The sequence below is a fragment of the Eptesicus fuscus genome, chromosome 8 (genome assembly GCF_027574615.1).
Source record: "Eptesicus fuscus isolate TK198812 chromosome 8, DD_ASM_mEF_20220401, whole genome shotgun sequence".
NCBI classification, from domain to species: Eukaryota; Metazoa; Chordata; class Mammalia; order Chiroptera; family Vespertilionidae; genus Eptesicus; species Eptesicus fuscus.
Window position 1 is genome coordinate 25368455 of NC_072480.1, and position 15383 is coordinate 25383837.

The 15383-nt window shown below is 32.6% G+C and overlaps 1 pseudogene; it reads right to left on the bottom strand.

Moving 5' to 3' along the window:
• Positions 1-12360: 12360 nt before the first annotated feature.
• On the bottom strand, positions 12361-14203 carry LOC103289708 (ATP-dependent RNA helicase DDX3X-like; annotated as a pseudogene).
• Positions 14204-15383: the final 1180 nt, after the last annotated feature.

Sequence of the window (15383 nt, forward strand, 5' to 3'; positions counted from 1 at the left end):
GCAGAAGCGGTTATGGGCAATCAGGAAGGCAGGCAGGCAAGCAGTTGGAAGCCAGCAGTCCTGGATTGTGAGAGGGATGTCCGACTGCCCGTTTAGGCCCGATCCCAGTGGGATCGGGCCTAAACGGGCAGTCGGACATCCCTCAAGGGGTCCCATATTGGAGAGGGTACAGGCTAGGCTGAGGGACAACCCCCCTTCGTGCACGAATTTCATGCACCAGGCCTCTAGTAATAAAATAAAACCTATTTAAAAATTAAGTAACATATTTTTGTGGAAATAAATATTTTTTTCCTTATGAACTGCTTTGATATACTGTATAAGCCATGTAACTAAATATATTAGAATTGAGTATAATAATATAATCTAGTAAAAATCGAACATACAAATTGATATGTATATAGTTATCCAGTATCTGTAGAGCTAAACAGAAATACATACATATATACATATATAAGCATATATGTGTGTGTGTGTGTATATATATATATATATAAAACTTTAAACATATGTAACAAGATGTTAATAAAGTGAATGTTCTTTGTAATCAAACTTTGAAGTATGAACAGATTTTACATTAATTTCTATCTTATGTGAACTTTTTATGAGAATTTAGTATATTATTGTGATGAAAATTTAGCTAGAATGACTTTATAAGTAAGAATAGTACTTTTTTATTTATTTCTTTATAATTTTAATGACCAATTGCATACTTTCTTAAAACTTTGTATCAACTTAATAATAAAGGAGGAATAAAGGGTGATGGAAGGAGACTTGACTTGGGAGACTTGACTTGAGGTGGTAAACACACAATTCAATATATAGATGATGTATTCTGGAACTGTATGTCTGTAACCTGTATAATTTTATTAATTAATGTCATTCCAATAAATTCAATAAAAATAACTGACATTTATTGAACAAAAAATATGACTTGTATATCTTTAATTAACTTCCTTGCAGTTAAATGTGTATAGCATGTGGCATGATGATTCAGAAAAATAAAACTTGTGACTTAGACATTAAGCACAGTATTCAGTTCCAATTTTAGTTGAACATGTTTCATTTCTTTAATAATACATTTTTACAATTATAATTACAAACTAAAATTTAAAAAAAACATACATATACACTCATGTATGCACATTAAAAATAGTTGTTATAGATCATATTTTTAATTAGTGTGACTTTCTTTTGTGAATTGATTCCCTTGACTCAAATATTAGGAGGAATTTAACTGAAATCTGCTAATCATATACCACTTTCATGGAATAAAAAATTACTAAAAGTTCACTTATTTTATAACTCACTGCTATTTTCAGTGTTTCCTGAATTGGTGATATTTTTCAAATTAAATCATAAAATATTTGCTATAAAAATAAAGTGGAAAATATAGTAAAATACTAACCAAGTAACTATCATTTTACCATATTCCAGGATACTCTGCATTAGTATGATATCTATAATAATTATTGATTTTTAAATAAAAGAGTTTAGGTATTGTCAGTACTGTCAGTCAGATGTACACAAAATAGAAAAAAAATTATAAATATTAAAGAAAATCAAAGATAGTCTACAGAGTAAAATGTCAGTAGACATATGATTTGTCTGAAAAGGAAGAGTTTGTCATCTAGATACAAATAACCATAAATTTGACTCTTCACTTTACTGAAAGCTAGAAGCAAAGCATAAAGGCCATGAATCCTGATGGTGTAAATCAAGCAGATAAGACCAGAGAAATTGTAACTTTTTAATTTTAGAATAGTAGATTAAATGTGATTCTGATCTATACTTTCATCTTTCTAAAATTATCTATGCAAAACCCTATGACATGCTAAATATAAAAGATTGGTGCAAAAAATGCAGACTTATATGACCTCTACTTTTGCTACATACAAGACTTATAACTTGATTTCCATTTATACAAAGTGCCCTTTTCCATGACACAAACTAGGGGAAGTACATACAAAGAACTAAAACTCAATTTCCATTATTGTCCTTACACACTTATAACCTTGGAAATATCCCTTTAAAAAAAATGAACCTGTTTTTCATGAATATTTATTTTGACTGATTCTATAAAAGTTAACCAGAACTCATAGTACAGACTGAGGGTTTCACGTTTCCATGAGTGACATGGAAGTAGTTAGGGAATTTCTGGAATAACTCTTGTTATTGTAAAGGAAACTATTTAGTAACCTACCTCATAACATACATATCTCCTTTACTTCAGATCTGTCATGTGTTATTACCATGTCCCCAAATGTTAAAGATATATTTTTCTTATTACTCACTATTGGCAATCTCTCAGTATCCCAAGACAACTGTGAGGAGACTATGGAATGTTTCTGAAAAAAATTCTCAAAATATATTACATGGATTTTTAGAAATAAATCTAGTCAATATACAGACAAAACTGTGTATTCAATTATATAACTGCTGATAACAAAGTTTAAATGATTTTATAAGGAAATCTATTCTATATCCATAAATTTACTTTATATGAAATTAAATACATCTTAAGACATCTTATAAGTAAATAGAAAGTATTTTCACTGCTTCATACTTGCATACTTATTAGCATGATGGACATACATACAAGGGTACTGACAAAAGACCACAACATAATATAAAAACACCACAAAAATTTATTGATGAAATAGAGCAGGAATATTGGAACAATGTTGAATAACCCCTAACCTACAATGAAAAGGAGATTATATTGGTTTTTCTCCTTCCCACCATGATTCTCTGACTTTAAAACACTGAGTATGTGGCCTGCAGTGAATGAAGTAAACAAATCACATGAGAGAAATATGTGTCTTTTTATTTTCACTTCTCTCTCTGTCTTATTTTGGCCTGAAGCTTTGTTTTTTCTGCTTAAGAAGAACTATCGATCCAAGAAGACGAAAGGGGTCACCATGAGACCCAGGGAGAATTGGCAAGGACCAAGCTGCATAGAGCTCAGGACTTGAATTTCAAATGAAAAGAGGTCCATCTGGAATCTCCAAGTAGGAGCTGAGCCATTATTTCAGAGAATAATTTCCCTTAAAATGTAAGATGTGGATCTTTGCCTAAATCACCTCTGGTTGAAATTTGTCAAACTGTCTGAATATATCAATCACATCACAATGCAGGACAGTAAGAAACTAACTTTACCCGTGCAAGAATGGTTGCACATAAAGGAATATTCTGAAGAAATTATTTTATTATCGAGAATCAAAATGTTTATATTTTAAGTATCTACTGCAGTGATAATCCTTCATGAGGAAAAACAGGACCTCAGACCTCTGAAAGTGGTTATTTCTGAGGATCCTCCACATAGGATTTTCGTTACACAAGGAAGTTTCCAATCACCTTTTGGCATTTCTACCCTTCTTTGTGTCTCTAAGTGACATTAGCAGGTCACTTAGAGAAACCTCAGTGTTTCCACTTTCCTAAACAATCTTGCCAAATGTACATTGTTATGGTTGCTGTACCCTAATATTCTCAGAGCATCCAATATTAAGGCAAAATTATCTTTCCTTTGCGTCTCATACTATTCAAAGTATCAGAATATTTCTTCATGATTTTACACTGGTTCTATCATAATAACAGGGTGATATCCAACAGGAATGAGAGGTTTTTACCATTACATACTTCCCTTATTTATTGAGATCTTCTTTCATAATTTTTTTTCTGTTTTAATGAACATACATAAAATACATTTAGGTGGCAACAATGAGGACATTGGGGCGTGCTGTTCGATGAGTGTGTGCTTATAAGGTAATAGGTGGAAATTGATTTTATTACAATAACAATTCCAGCATAAAAATAACTAAAATAAAATAACAATTAGGATTTAATTGAATTATTTTGTTTCATTTATGTTGATTTTTATATTCTTGCTTTTTCTATAAAGTTTGATATTCATAGCATCTATGTTTACACTTTTGGGTGTCTTATGTTGTCACTGTCACTATTTCATAATTTAAAACAGTAGTTATTGAACATATATTTATTAGCCTGCCCACTGTGAATTACAGCCTTTAATTTTTATAATACTGGGAGCTAGCTGACCTCGCAAATGAAAATTGTGTGAAAATTGGCTATTGTAAATAGCCTATTTAGAACTGCTAAGATTACTTCCTAGTTATTGGCAATCCTTTTGATGTCTGAAATGACCAAATATGAGACACTGTGTATAGTGGGGTGCTGTAATATAGTTTAAAATATTGGTTAGGAGGTATATTTTTTGAAAATGAAGACACAGTTATATGCTGTAATAATTGAATGCTGTTTGTCAAAATACATTAATACTTGGTGTTGACTTAAGCAACTACTTTCCACTGTCAGTTAAAATTTATACTTAATATTTATGTATTAGGTGATTTGTTTACTTTCCTAGAATTAAATGATTTAGTTAATACTGCACTGATTAAAATCAATAAACTGAGATGCATATCTTCATATGGAAAGAGCCCAGGGGATATCATGTACAACCGAATAAATAAGACTCACAGCTATTCATACTCAGATACATATTCTACCATGATATCCTTCAACATACCTCAAGTTTTGCCATTGCCCTTAGACTGTTCCACAGGACTGAGTTTCAAATATTTTCTTTCTCTCTCTAGGATTTTCCTTTATCTCCCTTTGCCCACATGCCTCCCAACTCTTTGTAATACCTTTAGAAGCCACTTTTGTAGACTATTTAAAATGAATGGGTTTTTACAAACCAAAGCCAGGCCATTCCCCTACACCTTTCCTTAGAGAATTTGCTGGAAGTGGTGCCATGAAATAATTAATAAATTTTCAAAAAAATATGATTTACAAATATCATTTCTTCTCATTCAGAACTTGAAAATGTTTTCTCACATTCATCTAACTATACAATTTTATAAATTTGCAAAATTCATTTCTAATAAATAGTTTTAAAAATTACTGTGCAAAATGAGATATTATTCATGAAGCATTACATTAGAATAAAATTTATTTTAGAACTGTTATTCAGAAACTCTGATTCTTAAAATTTTTAAATTAAAAAAAATATTTCAGAGAGGAAGGGATAGAGAGAGAGAGACAGAAACATCAATGATGAGAGATAATCATTTATTGGCTGCCTCCTACATGCCCTACCCACACTAGGGATCCAGCCCACAACCCGGGCATGTGCTCTGACCAGGAATCAAACCATGACCTCCTGGTTCATAGGTAGTTACTCAACCACTGAGCCACGGCAGCTGGGCATCTGATGCTTAAAATTTAACTGAACAAAATATTCTTGATTTCAAATGTACTTTGTCACTAAAAGCTGTCTATTTTCTTACCAACTTATTATTTATCTAAAGTGTTAACCATGGCTTTTGTGAATAATACTCTTCACATAAAAGAGAGAACAAAATCTTACCTTGAGCAATTAACTTGAATTCATGGATTTTCTGAGAAAGAGTGAATTCATCTATGTAAATAATGTTTTCTATCACAGTGTTATTACTTATATTCTATGTGACTCATTTAAGAAAATAAGGCATGTGGATTAGAGATATACACTTTATATTTACATCAAAGGTTCTTATTTGAAACAAAAAAAAAAAACACACAAGCACGTTTATTGGAAATACAAATACTACTTAAGAGGGTAATTTTAAAATATTGTAAAACTTTCCTTTGCTAGTAAATATTTTGTGAAGAGATAAAGAAGAAGGGGAAGTTTTGAATCATTTTTTTAGTGCTTCCCCACCCGTGTTTTCTGTTCAACAAAAAAAGACAAAGTAAAATTTTATTTACTATCTTCTTTTATCCATTTCTAAAATAATGTAGAGAAGTAATATTAAGCATGACATTTTCACCTCTGAAACATCTACAGCACCAAGAAAAAGCATAATCATTGAGTCTCATTCTGTATGAATTTCTATTGTACTACTTCCTTTAAAGGAATAAAGGCTTTCTTTTAGTATATGTATATATTTTTAAAAGTCAAGTAGATATTTTTAGAATCTCTGCAGTATATTAAAAGTAACACAGCTCTATTAAAAGAAACAGCTATTCACAAATGTTCTGAATATGGTAACTACTATATTAAGGAGTCTCAAATCAGAGGACTATAAATAAAATATTGCTTTACCATTCATTAAATTTAATGTCTCGGTCAAATATCCATGCTTACTCTTTAACTATATTTTGAGCTGATTCCACAATTCTCTAGTGACTACTGGTTTTAAAGATCAATGCAGCTAAGGATGAATTGATTAAATCTTTTCTCTTCAACTCCTGACCTCAGTTCATGTTTTATCTGGCACCCTAAATAAATGAATAAATAAATAAATAAATCCTATATAATAAAACCCTAATATGCAAATCGACTGAACGGCGGAATGACCAGTGGAATGACCAGTCGTTATGATGCGCACTGACCAGCAGGGGCCAGACGCTCAACACAGGAGCTGCCCTCGGTCGGGGATCAGGCCTAAACTGGCAGTTGGACATCCCTTGAGGGCGCAGGCCGGGCTGAAGGATGCCCCCCTCCGTGCACGAATTTCATGCACTAGGCCTCTAGTAAATAAATAAATAAACAAACCATGGTTGGCTTTGAGTTACTGTTTCCATTTTCCCTCTTTAAAATTGATTCTTCCACATTATTGAAGAGAAAGGAAAATGGTAGGAAGGAAGTATCTATTTACCCAACTGACACTTGCTGTATTTTACTTTGCTGGTTTTGACACACTGGCTTGCACTGGTGGGCCATTAATGTCCTCTGTGCAGTGCAGGTCCAAGAACTTGCTTTTCCAATAGGTTCATGTGTGTGTTCTTAGGCTCCTGGGATTCCCCGTTATGAAGATCCAGTTCTACTTAGTCCTCCTCTATGAATCCCCTTACCTCCTGCTACCTTTTGCATTCACAAGCTCATGCTTTTGGCATTTGTCACCTGGCAGGCAATCCTCTTGGAAGAAATAACAGCAGTTCGAGCTCTATTAATTCCTGGGGTATCCACTTTCCCAATGAAAAACTCACTTCTATCCTAGAAATACAACACGGAATGCTAGTACTTCCTGACTGTTTTTTTCTCTGTTCTGTGATATCTCCCTCATTCTCTTCTCTATTGTGCAGGTATGCACAAGAGAAGGTCAATCAACCTTTTGCTTAAGCAGAAGTCCAGCTGGAACCTTTTATTTTAAGGTACATGCATCCCCACCCATATACATACACCTGGCTAGTGGGAGACAGAAACACAAGCCTCACCAAAGCTTGGGCTTTGCAAGCCTCACAGTTTGACTATACGGATTGTGTCTTTTTCTTCTTCACACACCCTTGTATCCTTTTCTCCTTCCTGGTAGTTTTGTAGATCCTGGAAATTTAGGGAGCATATCATGATCACCTCTTAGACTTAATAAAATCTCCTAAATCCCACTGACTCTCTCTATATAGGTTTGGGCTAGTTTTGGCATTTCTTTGACCCCAATTCTGTTTCAAAGAGAAATTCTATATTTCTCATATATATCAATTTGTATTCTGGCTTTTAATTTGGACTATTCTAATTTGAATTTATATTCTAACTTTCTAAAATTCTTATATCTCAATTAATTATATTATTTCTTTTCTTCTTAAGAAAGTTTGCATTTCATGTAAACATGAATACGTAATATAAAACCTATGAATGTATTATTGTCATAATCACTGAATTCTGGATTATCAGATTGAATTTATAATCCATAATTTAATATGCTGGCACTTTTTCTTACTCCCTGATATGAGAATTATTATACTGCATAAACTATTTAGTCTTCTCCTCTCTTAAAATAATTTGACATCAACACAGATTTCTTTTCAGAAAATTAGATATAATTTCTCTCTATTATGCAGAGTTATATGCTATTTTGATAAGTATAAATATGTAATATTTAGTTTTCAGAAATAATATATACATATAACTGTTTTCTATATATATATAATTTTATCTTATTATGATGAATTTTAACTTTTACTGTATTTTTTCAAGTGACAACATTGAGATGCATATTTCAGTATGTTGTTGTTGTAACTGACACAACGTATATTATAATTTAAATAAGTCAATTTACTTCTGATGAATAATAATAAAATTTAAAGCCTTAATGTTTATATTAAAAATGTACAGAGTTTCCTGGTCAGGGCACATGCCTGGGTTGTGGGCTGGATCCCCAGTGTGAGGCATGCAAGAGGCAGTCGATCAAGGGTTTTCTATCATCATTGATGTTTCTATCTCTTTCTTCCTCTCCCTTCCTCTCTGAAATCAATAAAAATGTATTTAAAAATAAGTAAATAAATATAAAAAAGTACAGAGTTGGTAGGCTATCAAAATACCCTAACTATGCATATTTTTATAAAATATAATTTTAGCATTATATCTTATCACTTCAAATTAATAATCCCTAGATCAAATTTTAATTAAAAATTTCTTACCTTAAGATATGAATTAAAACCATCATTCAGTGATACTTAAACAAAAATCTTGTTAGTCTTCTGAATTTAACAATTGAACATTACATTCTATATTCCTTTAATATGCCAGTATCCTTACTGAAATGAAATGATAATTCTCTCTATAAGTGAAGATGCTAATATTTAAATGTTTAAAAATCTCTTCTAATCTTTGTGCAAAATTGAAATTTTGCCATAAATAGAACATTTCAATGAAATTAGATTATCTAATGAATGATGTTTGTATTACTCATGACAGGGTGTTATATTTTCCAGGTATAAGAGCCGGAGATAGGTTACCCATGTATTTCAGGAAGCTATTTCCAATGCAATTGTAGACTCAAAATCTGAGTAGATAATGTCTTTCTATAGTGAGTTGGTATATTTGTATATTCATATGTTGCTTCGTGTTTTTATGAGATAATTTTTAAGTTTTATTGTTTAAATGTATTTTTATTAATTTCAAAGAGATAGGAAGAGGAAGAAAGAGATAAAAACATCAATGATGGAGAGAATAATTGATGGTCTGCCTCCTTCATGCCCTCTACTGGGTGAGCCTGCAACCTGGGCATATGCCTTGACCTGGTTCCTAGGTCGATGCTCAACCACTGTGACACACCAGCTGGGCTAATGTTTATTTTTTTGATATTGAAATATCTTCAAGACCAATCCTCTATTTATTTACCTGTCTAAAAACTAAAATTGTTTCTAAACAGAAGTACTGGTTTTAGAGTATAGAATAATTATAAGTAACGTTTTTAGTATTTTTACTTTCTTATTCTTATGAATATAACTATATCAATTGTATCATTTTATTATAAAATCCACAGAAGCAGGTTATATATATAAGACCATATTTTTCCATTTTTATGAATAATTTTCAATACACTTTATTTATTCAGTTATTTTGCATTTTAAAACCGTCAAATTTACTTAAAGAAAACCTTTACATTCATTTGAAACATCTTTGAAAAGAATACCTAATCATCACATTGCCTTGTGGAATTTTCTATGTATATGATAGAATAACTTAAGTAATATTAAGTTTCTCATTTAAAAAATTATTTACCATAAAAAGGGAAACAAACTAAAATTATAGAGAAATAAGACATGGACTAAAACCAGTATTGTAGAAATGGAATATGGTCAACCATTTAGGGAAACAAGTCATATCTTAATACCGCACATTTATAATACACCTAACTCTGTTCGCAGCTATTCACATGTTTTAATTTATTCAATATTCACAATAATATAGTGAAGTATATGTTAATATTTTCATTTCATAAATAAGGAAACTTAAACCCAGGAATATTATGTAACTTGTGCAAGTTTATATACAGGGAAAAAAGCTGAGATTCACAAGATTGTCTGTATTTTTAAACATTGCTCTATACTGTTTCTTCATACGGTGTCCAAGCACATTTTATCCCTTTTGTGTTTCTTCTAATTTTTAATTGTTTCTTGAAATGTGAAAAATGAATTCTCAAATTGAAGTGATATAATTAGGTCAGCCACAATTCAATAAGTAAAGTCTGTTAATCTTTCAGACTCAGAGAAAAATTTTATGGCCTTGGCAGAATACATATTAAAATAAACATATGAAATGGGGAATAATTGTCTGTATGTCTCTTATGACTTTTTGTGCTTAACTAACACTTCACTATCATTGTTAGAGAACCAGTTATGTCCAATTCAATGTAAAAAAAATTATCAAATTGATGCTAAATACCAAGGGATGATTTGTCATTTGTTATTCAATTTTTGTGGTTTCTTTAGAAGCTCATTGAGACCTTGTATCGTCTTATTGTTTTTTAAATTTAAAAATGGTTTTTAATATAATAAGAATGGAAGATCACATGGCAAAGGCAACTGTGTCACAGGTAGTTGATAACCTTTATTTGTTTACTTATTTGTTTATTTATTCTCTAAAAAAAAGAATGCTGTCCTCACTAAAGTGTTTGTACCTTGTAATGCACTGGGTCATTTTAACTTGAATCTGTAAGGAATGCCAGTGCTGGAAGGCTCTCTGCTCTCTACAGGCAGGGAATTTACCCATGACCTTCTCTTAGGCCCTTCAGCAAATATCTCTAACTTTTTCTTCCACTACTCAAGTGAAGTCAAAGTTCTTTAGGTACATTTTCCATTCTAACCACAAAAAATTTTAAAGTAAAATAAAATAAATAAATAACTATGAAGAGTTTTCAATTTTAGGTTTTCCCTTCCCCAACTTTTCTTATAATAAAAATTATGTTTTTGTTTTCTAATCTGAGCAAAGAAAATAACAAACTTAAGCAGAAGGGTGATTTGATGTATATCCCAGACATGCTTGACCACTAAATAAAAATAAATTTAGAGTAAAAAAATATTTCTAATATTATTTGTGGTACAGAAGGCAAGATAAGTCAGGAAAGCTCATTGATCACTTTGCATGAAGCTTCCCCCGCCTCCCTATTTTCTATTTTCTTTAAATCGGTGCTTTGTGGAATATTTTCTTAAATACATAAAATGGAAACTTAAGCTAAAATACTTTTGAAGTGCCATTTAAGAAAGGATTTGGGAAATTCACTAGTAGCTCTAAATGTGGGTAACAGGGTGTATGTAATCAGAATAAGCAGAATTTTGTGAACTTTTAGCTCATGATTAAGAGTTTTTAACTTCTGTCCTTGAAACTCACAATAAACATCACATTTCTTTTCATCCTCCTAGATTTTGCTCCTTGAGCTCTTTTTTTTTGTAAACACCAATCACTTGAAATTGAATATCCAGAAGATTAGCCATTTCAAGAGTCATATGTCCTGCCTTACTAAAATATGCTAATAAAGAAAATTATAAGGGAAGTAGGGTGTTTTTTTTTAAATCTTTTGCTCTTTTCCATTCAAGGCAAATGTCACCACTAAATACTGAAATATTATTGCAGGCATATTTTATATATATAGCAAACATTAAAAACTGTGATTTAGTTGGATTTTTTTTAGGCTCCAAGATTGCTTCTAAAAATCATATACAACTAACTCACATTCACAGCAGATTTATTAAGAACAAGTAAAATATTAAATCCTTGGAAGTTATATTTTGCATTAAAGGTAAATTAAAACCATAAATTAAATTGTGCACAGATGAGCCCAGTCTTAGCAAACAGTAATCAGGTACTGTTTAATTTTCCTGTGCTGAATAGGTAGATTCATCAGGACTCACTTGAGTTTCTCTAGTAATTTTCAATATCCCCTGCATGTCTGACATTTGCTTCATTAGAATCAGGTCTCCTTATAAGCATAAGGCAAAGCACATTCTTATATTAAAGAAAAAGGATGGCAGTGCCATACCAATATTTTAATCTATTACATATATATATATATATATATATATATATATATATATATATATAATATTCTGTTCTCTATAATGACATACTTAGGAAGAAAAATATCCTTATGATAGAAGTTTGTATTAAAATCACCCTTCTCCTTAAACACTTTAATAATGAATAGTTTCGTATGTGAGTGTGCTCAAGTTCAAAATGTACAGAATTTAAAAAGTATCCCTAGTAAACTATTTTGTCAACAATTGATACCTTAAGCATTAATGAGTGAAGAAGACATCAAAATAAAAGTTGACATAAAGTTCTTAGGCACAGTAGTATGTGAACAACAAATTATACTGGCAAAATAATAAATGCAGTTTGGGATGGAGGTGATCAGAAGGGGAGTGAATACAAACTATAGCAGAGGAAGTCTTCCAACTGCCCTTGAAACTGGGCTGCTATTACTCTCATCTCTTCTTGTGACCTTGGGCTCCTTTAAAAAACAGAAGTACTGGGATGACACAGTTGGTAATTCGCAGTGTGTTCTTGAGGCTACACAAGGCATAGACTGACTAAGTTTCATGTGTTTTCCATATCACCATGTTTAGCAGGCTGATCTACTGGAAAGCATCCCCCGTCGCCACACTCGTCAACCTCTTGGGTGTTATCATTTCTTCCATGCGATCATTGCTGTAAACGCCTCCACAGCAACCTCCACCCAACTCTGCTGCTGTGGTGGCCGCCTCCAACACTACGGCTGCTGCTGCAACAGCCGCTACTGGAGCTGGAATTGCTGGCATGCTACTACATGGATAGCTCTGGCACGGAATCCTCCACAGAACTTATTCCTCCTAGAATGCCTGTGACTGTCACCTTTTGGTTGTGTGTCTATGCCATATTTTCTAACCAAGATGACACTTCTTGTTTAGCTTCCAGAAGAAAATCCAACAAATCCTTGATAATATTTATGTTCCTTTTGTTGAGGAACAAAAGGCAAGGCCATAGTTTCCTGTAAATCCTGTACAGCCAATGTGATGTCCATAGACTTCAGTATTATTCAGTAATTCAAATTGATAACTTGTTTCACATTTGAAGGATCCAGCCCTCTTGCTGCTACTGCTATAGACTCCGGAATTTGGCTTTTTCTTGAGAAAAACTAGTGAAGGCCTCTGCTCTTTTTTCTCTCTAAGCACTCTTCATGGACACAAGTACAAGCATATTGTGCACAGAATAAAAACCCCTTGAGAGAATCTGCCCTCTTTTTGGTTTCCACAAATACTGTCAGTGAATCCTTGCCTGTTGTTTTAGGAGGTCAGGCAGAAATGACTGACTCTTTCTGTGTGATGTCCTCAGAGATAGGGCCAAATCTTTCTATAGCCAACAAACTGTGTAAGAAATCATGACCAAGAATCAGTATTTCCTTTAGGTGTGAATCAGTATTCACACCTAAATGTCATGGTGTGAATTTTCTTTGGTGGCATTGTATCTTGTTTATGTATTCTACTTATTTGAGATTCAAACCCCATATCTAACTCTGGGTCAGTTTTGTCCAACACCAAGTATTTGCAAAAGTCTAATCCAGTATTTTATTCTTTCCATCATTTCAACCAAGTGTCTGGGAGAGGATACTAACAAGTGGCATCCATGTCCTAAGTCTCAAATCTGCTGGCTAACATAAGTACTACGGTAACAGTGCAAGGACTAACTCCAGATCTGTACACAGTTTTTCTGGGGTTGTTATACATCAGTACTGCCAGTTATCTTGTTGGTGTTAATACCAAAGAGATTGGTTATTGTTTGCAGCACCTGTACCTTCCATTTTCCTAAATGGCCCTCAACGTCTCACCTGGACTATATAAATAAATCTGACTCAAAATGGGCAAGAAAAATGCTGCCGTTTTTCCAGACGCTGTTTGGCCACAAACTACCAAGGGTCTTTTCTCTTTGATAACAGGAGTAGCATACTTTCACATTGGAACTGGGTGAGACTAGTGAGTAAACTCAGTTTCCCATGGTAGTTTTTCCATGTGAACATCACTGAAACTTTCAGTGTGTGGGGACATTTGTTGCCTGTTGCCTCTATTGAAATGCCATATTTCTCCCAGTTAATCCCAGTGGTATCTCCAGAAGAGTTCCTGTGCCAAATGTTCACTTTATGGGAGTGGGTTTGACCAATCATCTTCATCTGATTTGTTACACCAGTGACCATATTCCCGAAGCTCAAATTCACCAAGGCACTTCTCAACATTCTGCCAAAGCTGTCATAGACACTTCACCCGTGATTATCAAATCTTCCCCTCCATCCACTTCTACAATCACTAAAGAAACTAGACTTTCCTCCATGAAGCACTATGAGAATCAAAACTACTGTATACATTTTTCTCTGTATTAGAACTCCACCCTGAACTGTCTTTATCCTAGACTCTTCATAACTTTTCTGTTCCTTAAGTGAGAAGGAATATATTATCTTGAGCTCACTGTACTTTTTCTACTCTATCTGAAGAATAAAGAGGGATCAGAATCTTCCATTACTAAGAGAATGTTTGAGTCACAGAGATGGTCTTCTTACCAGAGAACAATGGCTCTCTAAAATGTATAGAATTTTATCTAACAAATGAAGTCTCCAGATATATACATTTTTGAACAACTTATGATTCAAAAGAAGTTTTAAGACATTACCTCTCAATAATTAGCAGATATGGCTAAACAAATTATTAAATATAGGTATGATATAATGTTTTATATATTTTAAATGGATTCTAAATTATTTAATTTTAAAATAATGTCTTTAGATTTGTTTAATTGATACTCTAATTATCTATCATTTCAGATCAAACATGATTATATAAATTTCAGTCAGAAAGGCTCATTAAGATTTTACAACTTTGGCCTGGACCTGTGTTTCTCAGTGGTTAGAGTGTTGTCCCTTACATAGAAGGGTTGGTCACAGGTTTCATTCTGGGGCACATGCTCAGGTTGTGGGTTTGATCCCCAGTAATGGGGCCTGTGTGAGGCAGCCTATCAATGTTTCTCACATTGATGTTTCTCTCTCTCTCTCTCTCTCTCTCTCTCTCTCTCTCTCTCATCAATTAAAAAACAAAAACATATCTTTGGCTTAAAAAAAAGATTTTACAATTTTGTAGTAAGTGTGACTTAATGGTCTATACTTTTCTGTGATAAGGAATTAACATAATTAAGTTTTGGGCTACTAAGCAAAGAACTGTGAATTCACTTAATGATTTGCAAGTAGTACAATGCCACAAGGTAACAGTGCAAAGTTAAGACTATAATTTTAGAGGTAACTCTGAATTCCAATTTTGACCATAAATGGTTTTGTGTCAAACAATATCACAGTTGGAATCACTGTAACTAAATGTATTTGTGAATATATTACACCAACAAAGTCATCATGGCTAATACTTCTTGACATATTCAAAGTTAAATGACTACAAGTTCAATGCAAACTTTTCGCTGTTGCATGAAAAATGCAACATATGTAAATGCTTTAAATTCATAGATTTTCATAGACCTGATTCTATAAAAATAATTTTTTAGGTCTCGAGATACAATGTTAATAAATAATCCAATGCCCAATACAAAATAAAGTATTTATTTTACTAGTGTTGTTTTCTGGAAATAT